Source organism: Triturus cristatus, chromosome 2_2 (assembly GCF_964204655.1).
Source record: "Triturus cristatus chromosome 2_2, aTriCri1.1, whole genome shotgun sequence".
In the NCBI taxonomy this organism is placed as follows: Eukaryota; Metazoa; Chordata; class Amphibia; order Caudata; family Salamandridae; genus Triturus; species Triturus cristatus.
This window is the reverse complement of record NC_140582.1, coordinates 12,392,088-12,406,551: the sequence shown is the minus strand read 5'-3', so window position 1 is coordinate 12,406,551 and position 14,464 is coordinate 12,392,088. Positions and strand designations below refer to the sequence as shown.

Genomic DNA, 14,464 nt, shown 5'->3' with positions numbered 1-14,464 from the left:
TTTTGCTCCATCCGGCCAGTATCCAGATGAGTACACCCCTGCCATAAGAAGAAAAAACAGTGGGATACACCTGACTGAGTTAGCGACGGCGGAGCCGTTCAGATTCCGGGGGCATCAGGTGGGTCTCTGGCAGGAAAGCCACTGGAGCAGATCTACATTTTAGGCAGGAGTAGACGGAGAAGAGAAGCGGCGTGACGGTGTGTGCATGCCCCTCACATTCCATGTGATAAGATTAATGTTAGCCATGCTTGAGCTAGGGTTCGATTCCACGTGCAATGCAACTGCATGAGATATCAGAAGCTTGATGGGCATTGTGCGTAATGTGCATGTCAGGGGTCAGTCAACAGATGGTGACTCTTCCAGGCTCGAAACAAATAAGGAGGGGGGAACAATTTCAAAATGTAAAACATTTTAAGAGCAGATGTGCTGCAGGGATCTGCCCAAACAGTATGGCCCAACAGCGGCAACTTATCAAAGATCTCAGTTAGAAAAAGAGGAGCGTATTTAGCAAGTTTCCCTGTACCCCAGGTGTATGGCTTGTGATGTACCAGCTATGATGTTCACCATTCTGAATGTCAGGTTAACTACCCAACAGTGCGGCGTCCTGACCCATTCATTTGGCTGCACGCGGGCCTCAGCGGGCACAGATGGGGCAGGCATCACCTGTGGGTAATAGCGGCCGCAACGTACATCAAGAATCACCTGCTGTATGAAGACAGAGCATTGACAATGCTGAGCGCCTCTTTGAATCAGATAATGTCATCAGCAGTCTGCGGTGTCACATCTGGCGGTCCTGGTGAACCCACCCTGGTTGAGGACATGTGGGGGGAACCATTTTCGTTTGAGGATTCTGCGGAGTCCATATCTAGATCTGAAATTTGGGCTTGAACATGCAACGCAGCTGCCGTCTGCAATGCCCTTCTCCTCTCCGATATCACCTGCTTCAGGTTGGGCATCGCCTTATGCAGCAGGGTGCGAGCAGGGAGCCTTTTACGGCTGCGCCTGCGGGTCATGGTGTTCCCGGTTGGCATCTCAGTACCAGCAGGATGAGGTCTCGAGGAGGTGTGACCAGTGCTCTCCATTCAATCCCATGCATCTTCAGGAGCATCAAAGAAGTGGGTATTGTCTTTATCCACCACTTGAAGACACGCCGGGAGCAACAGCGAGTACTATATATTGAGCTCCCGAAGACGCCGCTTGACAGCTAGAAAAGAGCTTCAATGCTTCTGCACCTACATTGTGTAATCTGGAAAGAGCATCACTGCGGCGCTGTTTACGGTAATTCCTTTTAGTAAGGGTATTTCGAGTAGTATGCTGTCTCTGTCCCTGTAGTTTAGGAAGTGAAGCAGAAACGGTCTGAGATGAGGCCCTGGTGAGGGTCTTCATGATGGCACACGGTGTGCATGCTCTACTGCAAAATGTGGGAACAGTACCGCGGGGCAACAACTTGCGTATCCAGGCTGTCACATTGGCCACAGCATCTCTGCCTTCCGTGCCCTCTGGAAGTCCCACCACTTGAATGTTATTGCGGAGGGAGCGGCCTTCTGCGTCCTCCATTCTAGCCTCCAGGACATACACACGCCCCAACAATCATTGTATCAAGGTTGTATTTTCCTGGGTGACAGGTTGCAGTTCCGCCAGTGTAAGCAAAGTGCTGTGTAGTGTGTCAGTAAGTTTATGCTGACCCGCATGCAATAGGTTAAAATCCATGGTTACTTTGTCTAGCTTGCTTTCGAGGGAGCACCTCATACGTTGCACCAATCTTCTCCACTGCCAGGAGGACATTGTCCAGTTGGAGCTAAGCTTTTCCTCTGATTGCGGCACCTCAATCTCCAAGCATGCCTCCGAAGGTCCTGCGGAGTGCAGCACAGCTCAGGCCGCAACAGGGCAGATGGGTTAGTTGTAGCAAGCCGTCCATCACTAACTGCTGAGCAGTGGGCATTTATCGTCCTGCGGCTGCCCGATACTACCCTTCACAGCAGGCGTTCAAAATAGGGGGTCACTAAGGTGGCAGGGGCGTCTGGTGTGCCTATGTGTCATCCACAGATACCTCCAGATACAGACCAGGTCCGATCCAAACTCTGGTCCTGTGCTGGAACTGAAGTAAAGAAAGAGGAGAGATGAGAGCAGAGATGGACATTTAAGAAAAGAGTGGAAGGGGGGACCTGAGAGGGATGTGTCCCAACAAAGAGGATGATGACAAGAAGTATTATGCAAGGATAGGGCCCCTGCACTTCAAATCACACCCTCTCCAAAAGCAGCATCGCCCAGGCCCCTCAAGACTGACAAGTGGTTGTACACCAACCGGCTCCACCAACCCTTTAGGCAACCAAGCTGCCTGCTACTTCCAATTGTTCATGTGGGCAGACCTGCCCCCGGGTTCTTAACTCGTGAGGTCTATCGTGAACAAAGAAGTAGGAGGGGGAGAGAATCAGCAGGACCAGGCCCCGGGGTAGCTCACCCCCCCAGGCACTTGCAAGGCCGAGGCCCGATCTAACCTCTGGGCCAGTGTGATACATGTTATATCGCGCAGGGAAGGGCCCGCCCGCAACTTCAGGAGGCCCGCATGAGGACCTTGATTACATCCAGGCAGGGCGTCCCAACCTCCACGTGCTTCACAAGGCAGGCGAATTCTGGCCACCCCAAAGATAACGGGGAGGTCCAAGTGGCAGCCGGCAAGCAACGCAGGAGGTACCCGGCCCAGCCAATCTGGTCCAGCCTCCAAATTTGTACAGCCAACCACGTTGTTTCCAGCGGGGCACAGGCACCCATAAGTCACACTTCTCAGCCTTCAACGGACTTCGGGAGATAATGGGTGCAGACCACGTCTCCCCCCCCCCCCCAATCTCCCTCGTGATACGGCCTAGGCCCGACCTAATCTCCGTGCCGATAAAGATTGGAACCCGGAACATACTATTCTGGCAGGAAGAAACATTGATATATGCAGAATTATTACCGCCGTCATCTCACCTACGCGACATATGGGAGCCATTAAAGTCCTATTTGCTATTACACCCTTTAGAAGTAGGTTAGGACTAATGTACAGGAGGTGGAAACAGGGAAGAAAAACTGATTGAGTAGACAAGACAAGAGATCTGTAAGATAGCGATCATTTCAAAATGCACGATGTAAATTGTTTTATGACATTTGCTCTGATTGTTGGGGACAGATTGGACTGAAGATCACAGAATATTATAATGATGTAGGAATGCTGATGTATAAAGCTAAACGTGGAATTTGCATATGTAAAGTAAGGGGCAGTTCAGACCTTTATTGTAAATGGAACGATGATGCATATATGAAATATTTGCTATGGGAAAAGCGATAATGTTTGTATTTTGTTTCATAAATACCAATAAAAAGATAATAATAAATGAAACCTCCGGGCCAATGCTAGACACACAGCACTAAGTGGGGCATGATGAGGACATATCCTGCAGCAGTATCAACTCCATCAAATAGCTTCGGCTTGCCCGCCTGCAATCCGCCGAGCCCCATGATGACCAGGATACAGCAATTTCAGGCCCCAGGACAGCAAACACCCCCAGACGTGCGCACACGCTGCCAAAGCCCGACTTGACCATAGGCTCAGCGTGAGGCGTGCAATGTCATTTGCAGGAGGAGGAAGGGGCCCACTTTGCTTCGCCAGCAGGTCCGCCAAAGGTCCAGTTACACTCGGGCAATTCGATCCCTCTTCCCTACCTAACAAGACAGGCAGGTTAAGGCCTCCCATGTGGCACCTCCATTGCTATTGGGGGGAAAGTCCAATTAGCAGGTGATGTAAGCAGTACCTGTACTCTGCTGGTCTGGGTCCAATACAGGCTCCATACACATGCTGCCAACTACACTGCAGCCCAATAAGACAGCTGCAGGGAATGACCTAGTTCCTCCAGTCCCAGCTCCCCCCGCACATTACGCCAACCAGTTCGGCTGCCAGGATCTCATGTCAAGGCCTGCAGGCACACCTCGCCTAACTCCGGCTGTAAAATCCAAGGAAGGCGCGATCGGTGTGTAGGGCCGTCCCTCGCCCTGGCGGGCCTTGGCTTATGGAAGGCGAGACTGCTGCGCCAGCCGAGCCCCACCGTCAGCTCCTGGGGCGCAGAGTCCATAACCCTCACAACACCACACTGCAACGCTGTGGGGTAACAGGCCTCATCCGCTCACCCTCCACCACACTGCATGATACAGGGCTGCAAGCTTGCTCAACAGCGTCAGTGGCACTCAGATAGAGGTGTTTGGTGGTGGAGTGTTCATAGCTGAGCAGGATGCATGCTGGATTAGGGGTTTGAGACACAGAGCTTCAGGAGTGCATCCGCCATCTTGGCTTGATAGCCACGCCCCCCTACTCTTCATCGACTATTAATGCTACCTGCGAAACATGACAATAAACTAGAATATCAGAAATTATCTGGTGATGGTTGTAATGAGGTAGCAAGAGTATTGAAAAAACGAATCTTCTAATTATTGATGAAGTGTGCATGGTTTTGAACCTAATGCTTGACTTCATACATTTAAGAATGCAGCAGATACTGAAAAAAAACTACAATGTACTGTTTGGTGGGAAATATGTAATTCTATTTCGTAACTTACTACAACTAACACCTGTAAAAGGACAACCTGTTTTCAAAACACTTCTACATAATGAAACACAAAATTTTCTAGGAAGTATTGGTAATGTGAATATTTGGCAAAACTTTGAATAAAAAGAATTAGTGAGAAATATGCGTCAAGCGTTAGACGAGGGCTATGTAGGTATACTGAACTATAAGTAAGGGTTTTTAGAAAAAAATGGAAACATGCTTTGAAAACTAGCCTTATCAAGAAACTATTTGCATCTAATATTACAGCAGCAGAACTAATGTATAATTTTTTTTACACATTTATTGAGTTTAGGTGGTACCATCTGGGCTGCAGCCCACCTTATACATAATGAGACATCGGATAAATCAGGAGTACAAGATTTTGTATGTAAAATCAAAACCAGTAACATATATAACAAGAAAAACATTGCATGGACTATTCCGCAACCCGTAAAATTTGTTAACAATGTTGTAGTGTTTGTGACGCTTGAGCTATGATGTTTGATGTGACATGTTACGACTTGGAACAGACAGGGAAACACACTCCTCAGGGGGTCTGGGAGGGAAGGGGAGGAAGCTCTATGCCCTGGTATTCTGCCCATCTGGACCAAATTTTCTATGTTTTAAAGGACAACCTCTCACCTGGAAAACCGCGATTTCTGCCCCCATGAATCTATCAAGTTCCGTCCGCCATTTCCCTATTGACGGAGGGGACGTACCCTTCCACACTGAAGCAATATCCCGCTTAGCTATGGTCAGGGCCAGGAATAATAGGTGTTGTTTGTAGAGATTTCTCCATATCCCATCGGTGCTGTGTAATAAGAACAGTTTGGGGCAGAATGGCAAATCCCAGGATAACACCTCACCCAGATAGGCCGAAACCATACGCCAAAAAAGCTGTAATACAGTACAGTCCCAGACCGTGTGAATAAAAGCTCCCTCATGTCTGCTACTGCGTAGACATCGGGGGGGATTGTATGACTCATCTTCCACAGACATAGTCTGGTATAGTACACCCAGTGTATGTATTTAAATTGTATGAGGCAGTATCTAGAGGATACTGCAGCTCCCCGGGGACTGGCTATGGCCTCGACCAAGTCATCATCCGACAAGTCCGGGATATCCGCCTCCCACGTCCCTCTGGTCCTATGAAGGGTCGTTTTGGCATGTGTTGTCAAGGTCTGGTATATTTGTCCAATTTTATGGACTGTCAAATCCCCCATGAGAAGACGGCCCTCTAAGGGGCGGAATTCTGGAAGAGTGTCCAGGGCGTGAATTGTGGGCGTGATGGCGTGGCGGAGCTGAAGATATTTGTAAAATTGTGACTTATGTAAGTGAAATTCCGCCTGCAGCTGCTGGAAAGACTTCAGTGTGGTGCCCTTCATCACATCCCCAAGGGTGGAGATACCAATTAGGTCCAATTTGCGGAATCTCACTAAGGCGGCAACTTGGTGCAGAGGATTGACATGCCTCAAGGGGGTCGCCTGGGTCAAACGTCCCTGCCACCCCATCTGCCCAACAATGAATCTCCAAATCTGGATCGTTGTTCTACTGGCATGTGGGAGGAAATCTAGTTTCTGTTTACTGTATAGTAACCGGAGGAGGGGCACCCCTTCCAAAGCAACATGCTCCAAAGCGAACGCAGGATCTGACGGTGTGCCATACCACCATTAATTAATAATCAGAAGGTGAGAGGCAGCGAAATAGGCGGAAAGAAACGGTTGCTGCCGGTTGATACATGTTCCGAATCTGGGAACAGATCAACAAAATGCCTGCAGAGAGTCTACTTGATTAGTATTTTATTATCCTGCTTATCCTATCTACCTCTGCTTGTCGAAGGAGTCTCGCAGTCTCCCCCGACCATATTTTGAAAAAATTGGGATATATTTTCACCTGGCACACTTCAAGTAACGCCCATTTGTCACCATATTAAGGAGATGTACATTCCACTGTGCTGACATCTCCATCACCATCTGAAATATCTGAACCCCAGGATACAGTTCCAGATAGTGTTCACTGAGACGGAATCCTGAAGAAGGCAATGCCGAAACGCACGAAGTGCTAACCTACCGCCAGTTTCATAATTTTATGTCAATTGTTCATACAGGATAGATGAAAATACTGTTTATAATGATTGATATGATTAATTAGATCTAAACAAATATGAACTTACAATTCAAGATATATATCAGATGTGTGTATTTATTGAATTTTTGATAACAACAACGCCTATTGTATTTTTTCCTCTTGACCCTTGCATTGTACATAACTTTTTTTTACGCAAACAAGTATTATCAATGGTAAATTAATATATTTAAAATAAATAAGAAAAAGTCTATATAATAAGAATTATAAATAAATGTTTGTATACAATAAATCAAATAATATCAAAAGTTTGGTGTAATTGTTGAATTTGGTGTTCTTTACGCACTTGGTTTCTCTGCCCAAATTAGCATATTTTTATCGCCGGCCCTTGGCTTTTTTACTTCAATTGTTTCTTTCCTTGTAATAGGCAAGTTCATTTTGTGTACAGGGGCCCGTTCTAAACCAAATTAGGGTAATAGGCGTATACATACACCGCTGCACCCACACAATATGTGGATTGTGCACAGGTTTGTAGCGCCACCCGAACAGCCCCTCCATTCCATAAGAACTTATGTATGGCATTAACTTGTGCAAACCATGACCGCGGTATCTGGTATGGAAAGTTCTGCAGTCTATGTAACAGTCTAGGAAGAGAGACCATCTTAAATATCACGGAATGCCCATATAGCGAGAGGGGAAGGGATGACCAGCTATTCGTCTCGTCGCGAAGGCCGGTTAGGAGTGGATTTATATTGTGTGCCCATGAGGTCTTTGGGCATGGGGACATGAAAATCCCTAGATATTTCTCTGTCGCCTGCACCAACTGGGCCACCCATGAATTCCTCCACTAGTTAACACAAACCGAAAACAGAACGGATTTGAAGGGGTTAGTGTGAAGCTCCGGAGTTTGACCGAAGACCCGAAGGATCTGTAGGATCGTTGGCCCCGAGATCCACGGGTCCATCATAAAGAATAGGACATCGTCTGCATATAGTGCGATCCGGTCAGGTTGTAACCGAGGTCACTCGAATCCTCTGAGAACCAGATCTCTACGTACCCAGACAGCCAAGTGCTCAATCGCTAGGGCGAATAAAAGCGGAGAAAGGGGGCAGCCCTTTCTCGTGCCCCGGCAAATAGGAAAGGGGCTGAGCGGTGTCCCACAATGCGCACGGAAGCTGCAGGTTCTGTATACAATAGGCGGGTATATACTAGGAAGCGTAGGCCAAGATTGACCGCCTCGAGCAGCTGAAAAAGGTACTCCCAGCCAAGGGAGCCGAAGGCCTTGTCGCTAACGGCAAGCAGTATTGCTGCGGGGTGTCCCAGCTCTGGGGCCAAAGCCATGGCATTGTGAACCTGGCGAATGTTGTGATGAGTAGCCCGAAATGGCATATAGCCCGATTGATGAAGATGTACCAGGTCTTGTATGCAAATTCCTAAGCGACCCGCTTAGACCTTGCCCAGAAGCTTGGATTCAAAATGTATCAAGGAGATAGGGTGATATGAGGAGGGGTGCTCCGGTTGGCGGCCCAGTTTTAAGAAGAGAATGATCTTTGCATGCCGCCAGTCCCGGGGCAGTATGTGCCGTTCCAGAGCCTCTTGTATAGTCGCTAATAAATGCGGGCCCAATTTGGTCATATGCGACAGAAGGAACTCCACTGGGAATCCATTAGGGCCCGGAGCCCTTACCGGGTGCATTGCCACCACTGACGCATTTAATTCCTCTAAAGTAATGGGGGCATCCAGCTGCTCTCTCATCTGATCAGTCAGTCTGGGGGAGGGGGGAATTGCACGAAGAAATTCTACAATGAGAGCTGGTCTTGCCGCGCATATAAGATGTAAAAATAGTGCGCAAATTCCGTGGCCACCGCCCCAGGAGAGGAGTGCAAGTTCCCATCAGATCCCCGGAGAATCAGGCCGGTTGCCGGCGATAGTGCGACTAGGCAAAGCCTATGTAGCATTTTTCGTGATTTGGCCCCCCACTGGTAGATTCGGTTTTGCGACGCCAACCAGATTTTTTGGGCCTCGTTTAGCAGATGTTGTTGCAGCTGCTGTTGCGTGAGGAGGAAATTACGCCAGAGGGAAGGGCTGGGGCCGCTGATATAGTGTATCTCAAGGGATGTGTAATAAACCTCTAGCTCCGCACGCTGGGCGGAATGTTGGCGTTTCTTGCGTGTACGGTAACTGATATCGACCCCTCAGAGTGTGGGCTTCAAAGCCTCACAGAACGAATGTATAATTTCATTAAAAAACAGATTCAATGAAGAATTATTGCAACTGAAGAAATCGTCTGCGGCTGATTCACTTTAAATTCCTACACAGACTATATCATATGCCTGCACAAATATAGAGGATGGGATTGGTGGAGGACCTGCACTGCTTGCTACGCCCTGCAAATGGATTTTCTGAATCTGACGTGGGTATGCCCCAAGGTTTGCGACTTTTGGGCAACAGTGCTTAGAGATATTACTAGCATCACTGGCCGTGCCTCGGCTGACATGCCCATAGTTGCCCTTCTGGGCTATGTCAAGGAGATTCACACTGGGATCTGTCGGCTGACGGTGATGCTGCTTCTGCTGGCAAGGCATAGGGTGGCGATCCACTGCAGTAGGCGTCAAGCTCCCACGAGAAAAGTATTGTTGCATGAAGCAGCTCTTTGCCAATAGTTGCTAGATGCATACTGGGAGCTGATGCCCATCTGCGCCCAACCTAGGGGCACTTGGACTCCCCTGACAAGCTAATCTAGGACACTTAGCGACCTGACAGAAGATACCTCATGTCATGACTGCCGGCCGCGAGCGTCATCCCAACCTGCGTCTCCCCACATGGTGGCGACTTGCCTGCACGCCCCACTGAGTCCGACGGGCACCTTAACTATCTACCCTGAACAGTTGTGCTTATTCCAGTTCTAAAAACTATCTAGCAAGAAGTATAACATCTGAGTGGCAAGTTTGATCTGAAATGCAATTTGTATTGTTGCAATGGTTATTGTGAAAACTCAATAAATAAAGAAATCTGTGTTATTTTTCTGTAAATTGGTCTCGGATTAATTCTTGAATTTGTGTGTCATTTATTGCCTCTGTGAGTACAACAAATGCACAGCATTACCATTTAATAAGTCTAACTGCTTGCCTACACTACCATAAATAGAGAGTTAGTATTTTCTACTTTTGCCTCTGTATACCTATCTGGGTCTCAATGGACTCTCTGCATAGTGTACTTTATTATAGTGCATACTGAGAGCCAGCTTCCTACATAAAGATACCAGGCTGCATCCAAATTCTAATTCAGCCAGGAAAATAGAAATTCGGCTTTTGCGTTTTTAGGTTTCGCCTAAGCAGCGCTCATGCGCTGCATAGGAAAAAGACCTTTTGAAATTGCTTCAGTTTTGCAGGCAAAAACGTGCACGCGTTGCATTGCTTTGAATGGCAACGCGTGCACGTTTGGCAATTCTTTTGCGGGAGCGAGCTTTCAAACCATGTGTTAATTACAAACATATGGTTCCTGTTCGCTCCCGCAAGGGAAACCGGCGCCGCCCCCCTCCTCTCTCCCCTCCCCCTGCTGCCTCCTTTCAGCGCGAGTCGAGCGCGCTTGTTTTGTTCGGGTTCTGCGCTCGTGTGTCGCTGCCATGCAGACGCATTGTAGTGTTCTTCTAACCCTCTTGACCCGCCGAAGCTCAAGTATTCAACACTAGGTTCTGAACATTGATTTCAAATGCCTTCTCTTACTCACTGTTGGAGATGTCTTAACACCGACTACGGGGTAGGCATGGGACGGCAGAGTGTTTCTAGCAAACAGCGGGCAATGAAACCAGACCCATCTTGCCCTGCTAAGCACGGAAATACCACCCGCCCCCTGCCAGGAACAGATAATCTGGGCCCGGCTTGGAAGGACGTCCTGCGACGCTGAGCGTCAGATCAGCCTTTAATCGAGAACAGCATCCGAAGCAGTTACGGCTGCAATTTGATCGGTGGTGTCTCACTCTTCCCTTCACATTTCTCGCTGTGTAAGCCAAATGCTGTCACTGTGTTCTGCAACACCTCCTTTCATCCAGAAGCTGGGGCACAGCAGAAACATGCCACGTGCTTAAGGGTGATTTGCAGGTTGTCAGTCCTTCAGGTGAATGAGTAGTGACTTAAGTAACACCACCTCTGCCTCGCCCCACACCGGGCTGTCGCATACACCTGAAAAGTGTTCTCCGGACATGCGTGTGATCGCCTGACGTTTTGATAGCAGTTCAAACATGTTTCAATTCGGATAGCGCCTACAAGCAAAGGAGTAGATTTGAGCCTTTCTAACCCCCCCCCAAATGAACCTGCAGGGGGCCACGTGAAGGCTGGGTCTCTTTTCAGATGGGGTCTGGGCCCTTTTTCGTGAAAGCATACACCGCTTCTTTCCTCTGTGGGGTGTTATGCAATGGAAGGTGTGCACCTATCAGTGTGCAAATGCATTCGGACAACAAACCCCTTGTTAAGGAAAAAATCCTATAAGAGGCGCATATGCCCCAAACAATACAAGGCTGAACAAATTGTGATTTTGTGTCGTCTTGTGCAAATAACGCCTCAATCAATCAGGTGTTTGTGTAGCGTGGCTACTCACCCGTGAGGGTCTCAAGGCAGTGACACTCAGGCTTCCGTGATTCGTGTTCATGTAGCACACAATCGAACTGTAGTACGGCTTCACAGCGCATTTGGTTGCTTCCAAAACAGACCGAGTCGGATTCGGTCTGCGGATATGTGCAGTGAGAGGACTGGAATTAAAAGTGTGCACCTTTTATTCACAATTCAACCTTATTTAAACCGCTTATAGACGCCAGCAGTAGCTTCCTATGGGCCTCTCGTTAAAGAATACACGTACAACGTTTCAGAGGCGCAGATCTTTTTTCCAACAGGAAGAAAGCCTCAAGGCTGCTTTGTCATTTCGAGCGCCTGATGAGTCTGGTTTTTGTTTTTATAGGTTTTCTTCACGGCGTGACGAGCAGGGTGCCAGTATTCACCCGTGCCTGGCTGTGTATGGTGGCAGAACGCTGCCAAGGAGGCCTCTTTTTGGACATGCGCCGTGTTGTATTTGAACTTCGGAAAAGTTTGCTAGGGAGCGGCAGCGTGTGATCCTCGGGGCTTGATTGCTTTATTCTACATTTAGTTCTGGGTGACTCTAGGGCAGATGTGTTTTTGAAGCTGGCCCCAGAGACGCCTGCGCTGCGGACCATTAAGGACCTGGAAAAGAGGAAGAGGGGGTGTTAGAGGCAGGAGGGCTGTCTGAATTAAAGCTGTGCTGCTACACAACACGGCTAAAACACAATGACATTAACTAAGCTGATAGTTCTCGCATTGGTGCCATCTGTTGGCTGTGCCAATGCTTGCTACATGTGGCTGTGGTAGATATTTGAAGCACTGAAATTACTGGGGATTGAATGAGACTAGGCAGCAGTTCCAGAACCGCAGAGGGAAGCCTGGTTGCCGTTTCTGGCACCTCTTAGCCCCTGGTTAGTGGAAGACACGTGGCTCTTTCTCCTTCATATATTGGGGGGCTGCCGCTCCAAGTGAGGGTGCAGGAAGTGAATTCATGTTCACACCTTGGCCGGTGCAGGTTGCTCCTTGCAGCAGAGACCTGAGGCTCCAGTATTATATTGTTTGCAACAGGTCTGTGTCAGGCCCCAGATACAGACACTTGAAATGGCGGAACCGGCCACGGACATGTCCCCAGCCAGCTGCCTTCTTGGGTTATTGGGGTGTGATGAATCAGGGATCGCATGGTTTGGTGTCATCCAGTCCCTGACTTCCTTAAGACAAGCTTGGGATTCCTTAAACCTGTTCAGGCGGAGAAGCCTCAGTGCCCCAGGAGGACCGGAAACAGTATCAGGCGGAGTCCCTGCTGAATCTGCTCTTATGTGCTAAGAAGGCTGCTCTGACAGCGTGAGGCGCACCTCACCAATCGCGCGTGCACGATTGGCATAACACAGAGTGGGAGGGCCTCGGCGTGACAACATCACAATGTGTATTTCATGAAGTGCACGTTCACCCAGGGGTATCTAGGCGCTGAATAACAGATGTTTATTGTTATCTAACTCAATGGTACTCATTTTATCTAGCTCAATGGTGCTCATTTTATAAGCCTCAGGAGGAGGAAAGCCTGCCGGGATTTGAACCTGTGATCATGAGGTCGAATACAGGCTCCTACGGTGGACGCAGTAGTGCACTAAGCGGCAAGACCTGGCTCACAACAATGTCAACGTCCCTTCAAATGTCATGCCCCGCGGTCCGGCCCCTGGGTGCAGTGTGTATTTAAACAACGAAGGGCGTGCAGACGCCGCTTCGCGTTCTTGCTCTGAGCCCCAGTTTCCGTCTCGATTGTTGTTGCCTGACTTCCTGTAACTCGTACTTCCTGTTTCTCGTACTTCCTGTTTCCCAGCGCGAAGCCGCGGACGAGTCGAAGCAGACGCGTCCCGGCTCCGGGATTACTACCACTGTTCCCGTTGGTGAAAGTTAGAGGCGCTCCTTCCATCTGAGCGTCCAAGCGTGTTGCGCCTTGCCAAGTAAGGTCTCAGTATTACTTAGCAGTGCGGGGGTCACCCGTCACTCGTCTCTCCGTACCTCGGAGGTTGAAGGAGGCTGTCGGTTAGTGATTCTCATAGCCTGCACTGCTCCTTTGCTGATATCCCTATCCAGAATGTACCCCTCTGGCTAGAGTTGTGTTATGTTGTATGTAAGCCTGTTACACCCTACTCCTACTTATCAGGCTTGTGTTGTGTCGTGTTTTTCTGTCAGCCTGCTACTTCCTGAATCAGGCTTGTATTGTGTTGTGTTTACGCCTCCCGTAGGAGCGCATCCACGTCTTGAGCAGTAGTTGGAGTCAAACTTGGTGCTCTCACCCCATTTCTAGCATCAAGAGCCTCTTTGGCACTTCCACTACTTGTCCCTACCCTATGTTCTATTAGACTCACACCAGGCATCCGAGGGTGATTTATTGCGAGGACCATTGAGCAGTGGATAAGGTTTTCCACCTACCTACATAAGAGTCACGGTACTTGACCTTGATATGAGGAATCAAACCCTTACATCCTTTATGAAACTTATCTTTGTTGTTCTCAGCCTGTAAAGTGACTTACACATTGTGTATCTGAGTCCTCCTCTGGGAACCAATCATAAGGGGGTCGTGCAGAGTTATACCTACTTATTCCTGCAGGCCATAATCCAGGAGGCTGGCGTTAATCCCGGTAGGTGTGTGAATGGGAATGAAGTGAGGAAAACTCCAAGGTAGTGCTGTAGTTATATTCATTTACCTACCTTTGTGTTACAGTGGAGAGGCTCGATTATTCCTTCCTATAAAGAACCATCACCTTCCTGCTATCTTGGCTGCCAGAATCATCCTTCAAGACCTGCCTGTGTCTCCCCACCTATCCTTGTTTTGTTTCCCTGTTTTCCCCAGCGGGTCCTTCGTACTCTAGAGTTTGATAGAGTCGGAGGAACGTGGGGGACGACTGTGGACTTTCTCCAACGTTCCAGACGCTCCTGCAGAACATCCGCGATCGTTACATCAAAGAGCTGAAAAATCCTTCACATCTTACTGGAGGCCTGTTTTTAAAGTACTTCACAACGGACTGAAGAAAACTCACACACCCGATGTCCCTCAGAGACGACAAGATACAGGTGGACACCCTTCCTGTGTCCCTCGCCCTGGGTGAGGGTTGTCCATCTCAGGGGTAGCTAGGGTTAATCTCATCTGTGAAGAGCTGTACACATCTGCTGGGTGGGGGGGGAAGGGGCGGGGGGAGGTGGGCATTAGAAGCCTGGAGAGGGCAG

The 14,464-nt window shown here is 48.8% G+C and overlaps 1 protein-coding gene across 1 annotated transcript in view; it reads right to left on the bottom strand.

Annotated features, from left to right (window-relative positions):
• The window catches only part of LOC146861750 (pro-neuregulin-1, membrane-bound isoform-like), a 689,810-nt gene that overhangs the window by 53,402 nt on the left and 621,944 nt on the right, over positions 1–14,464 (bottom strand).